The following is a 6516-nucleotide window of genomic DNA, read 5'->3' on the forward strand; positions in this document are numbered from 1 at the left end:
AACATACAGGGGTATACAATGCACAACATACAGGGGTATACAATGTACAACATACAGGGGTATACAATGTACAACATACAGGGGTATACAATGTACAACATACAGGGGGTATACAATGTACAACATACAGGGGTATACAATGTACAACATACGGGGGGTATACAATGTACAACATACAGGGGGTATACAATGTACAACATACGGGGGGTATACAATGTACAACATACGGGGGGTATACAATGTACAACATACAGGGGTATACAATGTACAACATACAGGGGGTATACAATGTACAACATACGGGGGGTATACAATGTACAACATACGGGGGGTATACAATGTACAACATACAGGGGTATACAATGTACAACATACAGGGGTATACAATGTACAACATACAGGGGGTATACAATGTACAACATATGGAGGGTATACAATGTACAACATACAGGGGTATACAATGTACAACATACGGGGGGTATACAATGTACAACATACGGAGGGTATACAATGTACAACATACAGGGGTATACAATGTACAACATACGGGGGGTATACAATGTACAACATACAGGGGTATACAATGTACGGTTAACAGCAAACACACACACACATCATAGGTTGAACTGGATGGACTTGTGTCTTTTTTCAACCTCACTAACTATGTAACTATGTAACTATGGTGGGGTCATTATGGTGCCCAGTTGGTAGATGTGGAGATGGTGGTGGGATGATTATGGTGCCCAGTTGGTAGATGTGGAGATGGTGGTGGGATGATTATGGTGCCCAGTTGGTAGATGTGGAGATGGTGGTGGGATGATTATGGTGCCCAGTTGGTAGATGTGGAGATGGTGGTGGGATGATTATGGTGCCCGGTTGGTAGATGTGGAGATGATGGTGGGATCATTATGGTGCCCAGTTGGTAGATGTAGAGATGATGGTGGGATGATTATGGTGCCCAGTTGGTAGATGTGGAGATGGTGGTGGGATGATTATGGTGCCCAGTTGGTAGATGTGGAGATGGTGGTGGGATGATTATGGTGCCCGGTTGGTAGATGTGGAGATGATGGTGGGATCATTATGGTGCCCAGTTGGTAGATGTGGAGATGGTGGTGGGATGATTATGGTGCCCAGTTGGTAGATCTGGAGATGATGGTGGGATGATTATGATGCCCGGTTGGTAGATGTGGAGATGGTGGTGGGATCATTGTGGTGCCCGGTTGGTAGATGTGGAGATGGTGGTGGGATCATTATGGTGTCCAGTTGGTAGATGCGGAGATGGTGGTGGGATCATTATGGTGCCCAGTTGGTAGATCTGGAGATGATGGTGGGATCATTATGGTGCCCAGTTGGTAGATGTGGAGATGATGGTGGGATCATGATAGTGCCCAGTTGGTAGATGTGGAGATGGTGGTGGGATCATTATGGTGCCCAGTTGGTAGATGTGGAGATGGTGGTGGGATCATTATGGTGCCCGGTTGGTAGATGTGGAGATGGTGGTGGGATGATTATGGTGCCCGGTTGGTAGATGTGGAGATGGTGGTTGGATCATTATGGTGCCCAGTTGGTAGATATGGAGATGGTGGTGGGATCATTATGGTGTCCAGTTGGTAGATGTGGAGATGGTGGTGGGATCATTATGGTGCCCAGTTGGTAGATGTGGAGATGGTGGTGAGATGATTATGGTGCCCAGTTGGTAGATATGGAGATGGTGGTGGGATCATTATGGTGCCCAGTTGGTAGATAGTGGTGGGATAATTATGTTGCCCAGTTGGTAGATGTGGAGATGATGGTGGATCATTATGGTGCCCAGTTGGTAGATGTGGAGATGGTGGTGGGATGATTATGGTGCCCGGTTGGTAGATGTGGAGATGATGGTGGGATGATTATGGTGCCCAGTTGGTAGATGTGGAGATGGTGGTGGGATGATTATGGTGCCCAGTTGGTAGATGTGGAGATGGTGGTGGGATGATTATGGTGCCCGGTTGGTAGATGTGGAGATGATGGTGGGATCATTATGGTGCCCAGTTGGTAGATGTAGAGATGATGGTGGGATGATTATGGTGCCCAGTTGGTAGATGTGGAGATGGTGGTGGGATGATTATGGTGCCCAGTTGGTAGATGTGGAGATGGTGGTGGGATGATTATGGTGCCCGGTTGGTAGATGTGGAGATGATGGTGGGATCATTATGGTGCCCAGTTGGTAGATGTGGAGATGGTGGTGGGATGATTATGGTGCCCAGTTGGTAGATCTGGAGATGATGGTGGGATGATTATGATGCCCGGTTGGTAGATGTGGAGATGGTGGTGGGATCATTGTGGTGCCCGGTTGGTAGATGTGGAGATGGTGGTGGGATCATTATGGTGTCCAGTTGGTAGATGCGGAGATGGTGGTGGGATCATTATGGTGCCCAGTTGGTAGATCTGGAGATGATGGTGGGATCATTATGGTGCCCAGTTGGTAGATGTGGAGATGATGGTGGGATCATGATAGTGCCCAGTTGGTAGATGTGGAGATGGTGGTGGGATCATTATGGTGCCCAGTTGGTAGATGTGGAGATGGTGGTGGGATCATTATGGTGCCCGGTTGGTAGATGTGGAGATGGTGGTGGGATGATTATGGTGCCCGGTTGGTAGATGTGGAGATGGTGGTTGGATCATTATGGTGCCCAGTTGGTAGATATGGAGATGGTGGTGGGATCATTATGGTGTCCAGTTGGTAGATGTGGAGATGGTGGTGGGATCATTATGGTGCCCAGTTGGTAGATGTGGAGATGGTGGTGAGATGATTATGGTGCCCAGTTGGTAGATATGGAGATGGTGGTGGGATCATTATGGTGCCCAGTTGGTAGATAGTGGTGGGATAATTATGTTGCCCAGTTGGTAGATGTGGAGATGATGGTGGATCATTATGGTGCCCAGTTGGTAGATGTGGAGATGGTGGTGGGATCATTATGGTGCCCAGTTGGTAGATGTGGAGATGGTGGTGGGATCATTATAATGCCCAGTTGGTAGATGTGGAGATGGTGGTGGGATCATTGTGGTGCCCGGTTGGTAGATGTGGAGATGGTGGTGGGATCATTATGGTGCCCAGTTGGTAGATGTGGAGATGGTGGTGGGATCATTATGGTGCCCAGTTGGTAGATGTGGAGATGGTGGTGGGATCATTATGGTGCCCAGTTGGTAGATGTGGAGATGGTGGTGGGATCATTATAATGCCCAGTTGGTAGATGTGGAGATGGTGGTGGGATCATTGTGGTGCCCGGTTGGTAGATGTGGAGATGGTGGTGGGATCATTATGGTGCCCAGTTGGTAGATGTAGAGATGATGGTGGGATGATTATGGTGCCCAGTTGGTAGATGTAGAGATGGTGGTGGGATGATGATGGTGCCCGGTTGGTAGATGTGGAGATGGTGGTGGGATGATGATGGTGCCCGGTTGGTAGATGTGGAGATGGTGGTGGGATCATTGTGGTGCCCGGTTGGTAGATGTGGAGATGGTGGTGGGATCATTGTGGTGCCCAGTTGGTAGAGGTGGAGATGGTGGTGGGATGATGATGGTGCCCGGTTGGTAGATGTGGAGATGGTGGTGGGATCATTGTGGTGCCCGGTTGGTAGATGTGGAGATGGTGGTGGGATCATTGTGGTGCCCAGTTGATAGATGTGGAGATGGTGGTGGGATCATTATGGTGCCCAGTTGGTAGATGTAGAGATGGTGGGATCATGGTGGTGCCCAGTTGGTAGATGTGGAGATGGTGGGATCATTGTGGTGCCCAGTTGGTAGATGTGGAGATGGTAGTGGGATGATTATGGTGCCCGGTTGGTAGATGTGGAGATGATGGTGGGATCATTATGGTGCCCAGTTGGTAGATGTAGAGATGGCGGTGGGATCATTATGGTGCCCGGTTGGTAGATGTGGAGATGGTGGTGGGATCATTGTGGTGCCCGGTTGGTGGATGTGGAGATGGTGGTGGGATGATGATGGTGCCCGGTTGGTAGATGTGGAGATGGTGGTGGGATCATTGTGGTGCCCGGTTGGTGGATGTGTAGATGGTGGTGGGATCATTATGGTGCCCAGTTGGTAGATGTGGAGATGGTGGTGGGATGATTATGGTGCCCGGTTGGTAGATGTGGAGATGGTGGTGGGATCATTATGGTGCCCGGTTGGTAGATGTGGAGATGATGGTGGGATGATTATGGTGCCCAGTTGGTAGATGTGGAGATGGTGGTGGGATTATTATGGTGTCCAGTTGGTAGATGTGGCGATGGTGGTGGGATGATTATGGTGCCCGGTTGGTAGATGTGGAGATAGTGGTGGGATGATTATGGTGCCCAGTGGTAGATGTGGAGATGGTGGTGGGATGATTATGGTGCCCAGTTGGTAGATGTGGAGATGGTGGTGGGATGATTATGGTGCCCGGTTGGTAGATGTGGAGATGGTGGTGGGATCATTATGGTGCCCGGTTGGTAGATGTGGAGATGGTGGTGGGATCATTATGGTGCCCAGTTGGTAGATGTGGAGATGGTGGTGGGATGATTATGGTGCCCGGTTGGTAGATGTGGAGATGGTGGTGGGATCATTATGGTGCCCAGTTGGTAGATGTGGAGATGGTGGTGGGATGATTATGGTGCCCGGTTGGTAGATGTGGAGATGGTGGTGGGATGATTATGGTGCCCGGTTGGTAGATGTGGAGATGGTGGTGGGATCATTATGGTGCCCGGTTGGTAGATGTGGAGATGGTGGTGGGATCATATGGTGCCCGGTTGGTAGATGTGGAGATGGTGGTGGGATCATATGGTGCCCAGTTGGTAGATGTGGAGATGGTGGTGGGATCATTGTGGTGCCCGGTTGGTAGATGTGGAGATGGTGGTGGGATCATATGGTGCCCGGTTGGTGGAGATGGTGGTGGGATCATTGTGGTGTCCGGTTGGTGGAGATGGTTGTGGGATCATTATGGTGCCCGGTTGGTAGATGTGGAGATGGTGGTGGGATCATTGTGGTGCCCGGTTGGTAGATGTGGAGATGGTGGTGGGATCATATGGTGCCCGGTTGGTGGAGATGGTGGTGGGATCATTGTGGTGTCCGGTTGGTGGAGATGGTGGTGGAATCATTATGGTGCCCGGTTGGTAGATGTGGAGATGGTGGTGGGATCATTATGGTGCCCAGTTGGTAGATGTGGAGATGGTGGTGGGATGATTATGGTGCCCGGTTGGTAGATGTGGAGATGGTGGTGGGATGATTATGGTGCCCGGTTGGTAGATGTGGAGATGGTGGTGGGATCATTATGGTGCCCGGTTGGTAGATGTGGAGATGGTGGTGGGATCATATGGTGCCCGGTTGGTAGATGTGGAGATGGTGGTGGGATCATATGGTGCCCAGTTGGTAGATGTGGAGATGGTGGTGGGATCATTGTGGTGCCCGGTTGGTAGATGTGGAGATGGTGGTGGGATCATATGGTGCCCGGTTGGTGGAGATGGTGGTGGGATCATTGTGGTGTCCGGTTGGTGGAGATGGTTGTGGGATCATTATGGTGCCCGGTTGGTAGATGTGGAGATGGTGGTGGGATCATATGGTGCCCGGTTGGTAGATGTGGAGATGGTGGTGGGATCATATGGTGCCCAGTTGATAGATGTGGAGATGGTGGTGGGATCATTGTGGTGCCCGGTTGGTAGATGTGGAGATGGTGGTGGGATCATATGGTGCCCGGTTGGTGGAGATGGTGGTGGGATCATTGTGGTGTCCGGTTGGTGGAGATGGTTGTGGGATCATTATGGTGCCCAGTTGGTAGATGTGGAGATGGTGGTGGGATCATATGGTGCCCAGTTGGTAGATGTGGAGATGGTGGTGGGATCATTGTGGTGCCCGGTTGGTAGATGTGGAGATGGTGGTGGGATGATTATGGTGCCCGGTTGGTAGATGTGGAGATGGTGGTGGGATGATTATGGTGCCCAGTTGGTAGATGTGGAGATGGTGGTGGGATGATTATGGTGCCCGGTTGGTAGATGTGGAGATGGTGGTGGGATCATATGGTGCCCGGTTGGTAGATGTGGAGATGGTGGTGGGATCATTATGGTGCCCAGTTGGTAGATGTGGAGATGGTGGTGGGATCATATGGTGCCCAGTTGGTAGATGTGGAGATGGTGGTGGGATGATTATGGTTCCCGGTTGGTAGATGTGGAGATGGTGGTGGGATCATTGTGGTGCCCGGTTGGTAGATGTGGAGATGGTGGTGGGATCATTATGGTGCCCGGTTGGTAGATGTGGAGATGGTGGTGGGATGATGATGGTGCCCAGTTGGTAGATGTGGAGATGGTGGTGGGATGATGATGGTGCCCAGTTGGTAGATGTGGAGATGGTGGTGGGATCATTGATGGCGGTGAGGGGTTGGGATCGGTGAGGTGTGTAGGAGGCACACCTGGCTGTGTCATGCGATGCGTGTCACCTGGTCACCCGTCTCCTGTGAACACCGATCCCTATACCGGTCTGGGTGGAAATTCTAGCTGATTAACCCTTCCC

The sequence above is a fragment of the Pelophylax lessonae genome (assembly GCF_965119305.1).
Source record: "Pelophylax lessonae genome assembly, chromosome: 2".
NCBI classification, from domain to species: Eukaryota; Metazoa; Chordata; class Amphibia; order Anura; family Ranidae; genus Pelophylax; species Pelophylax lessonae.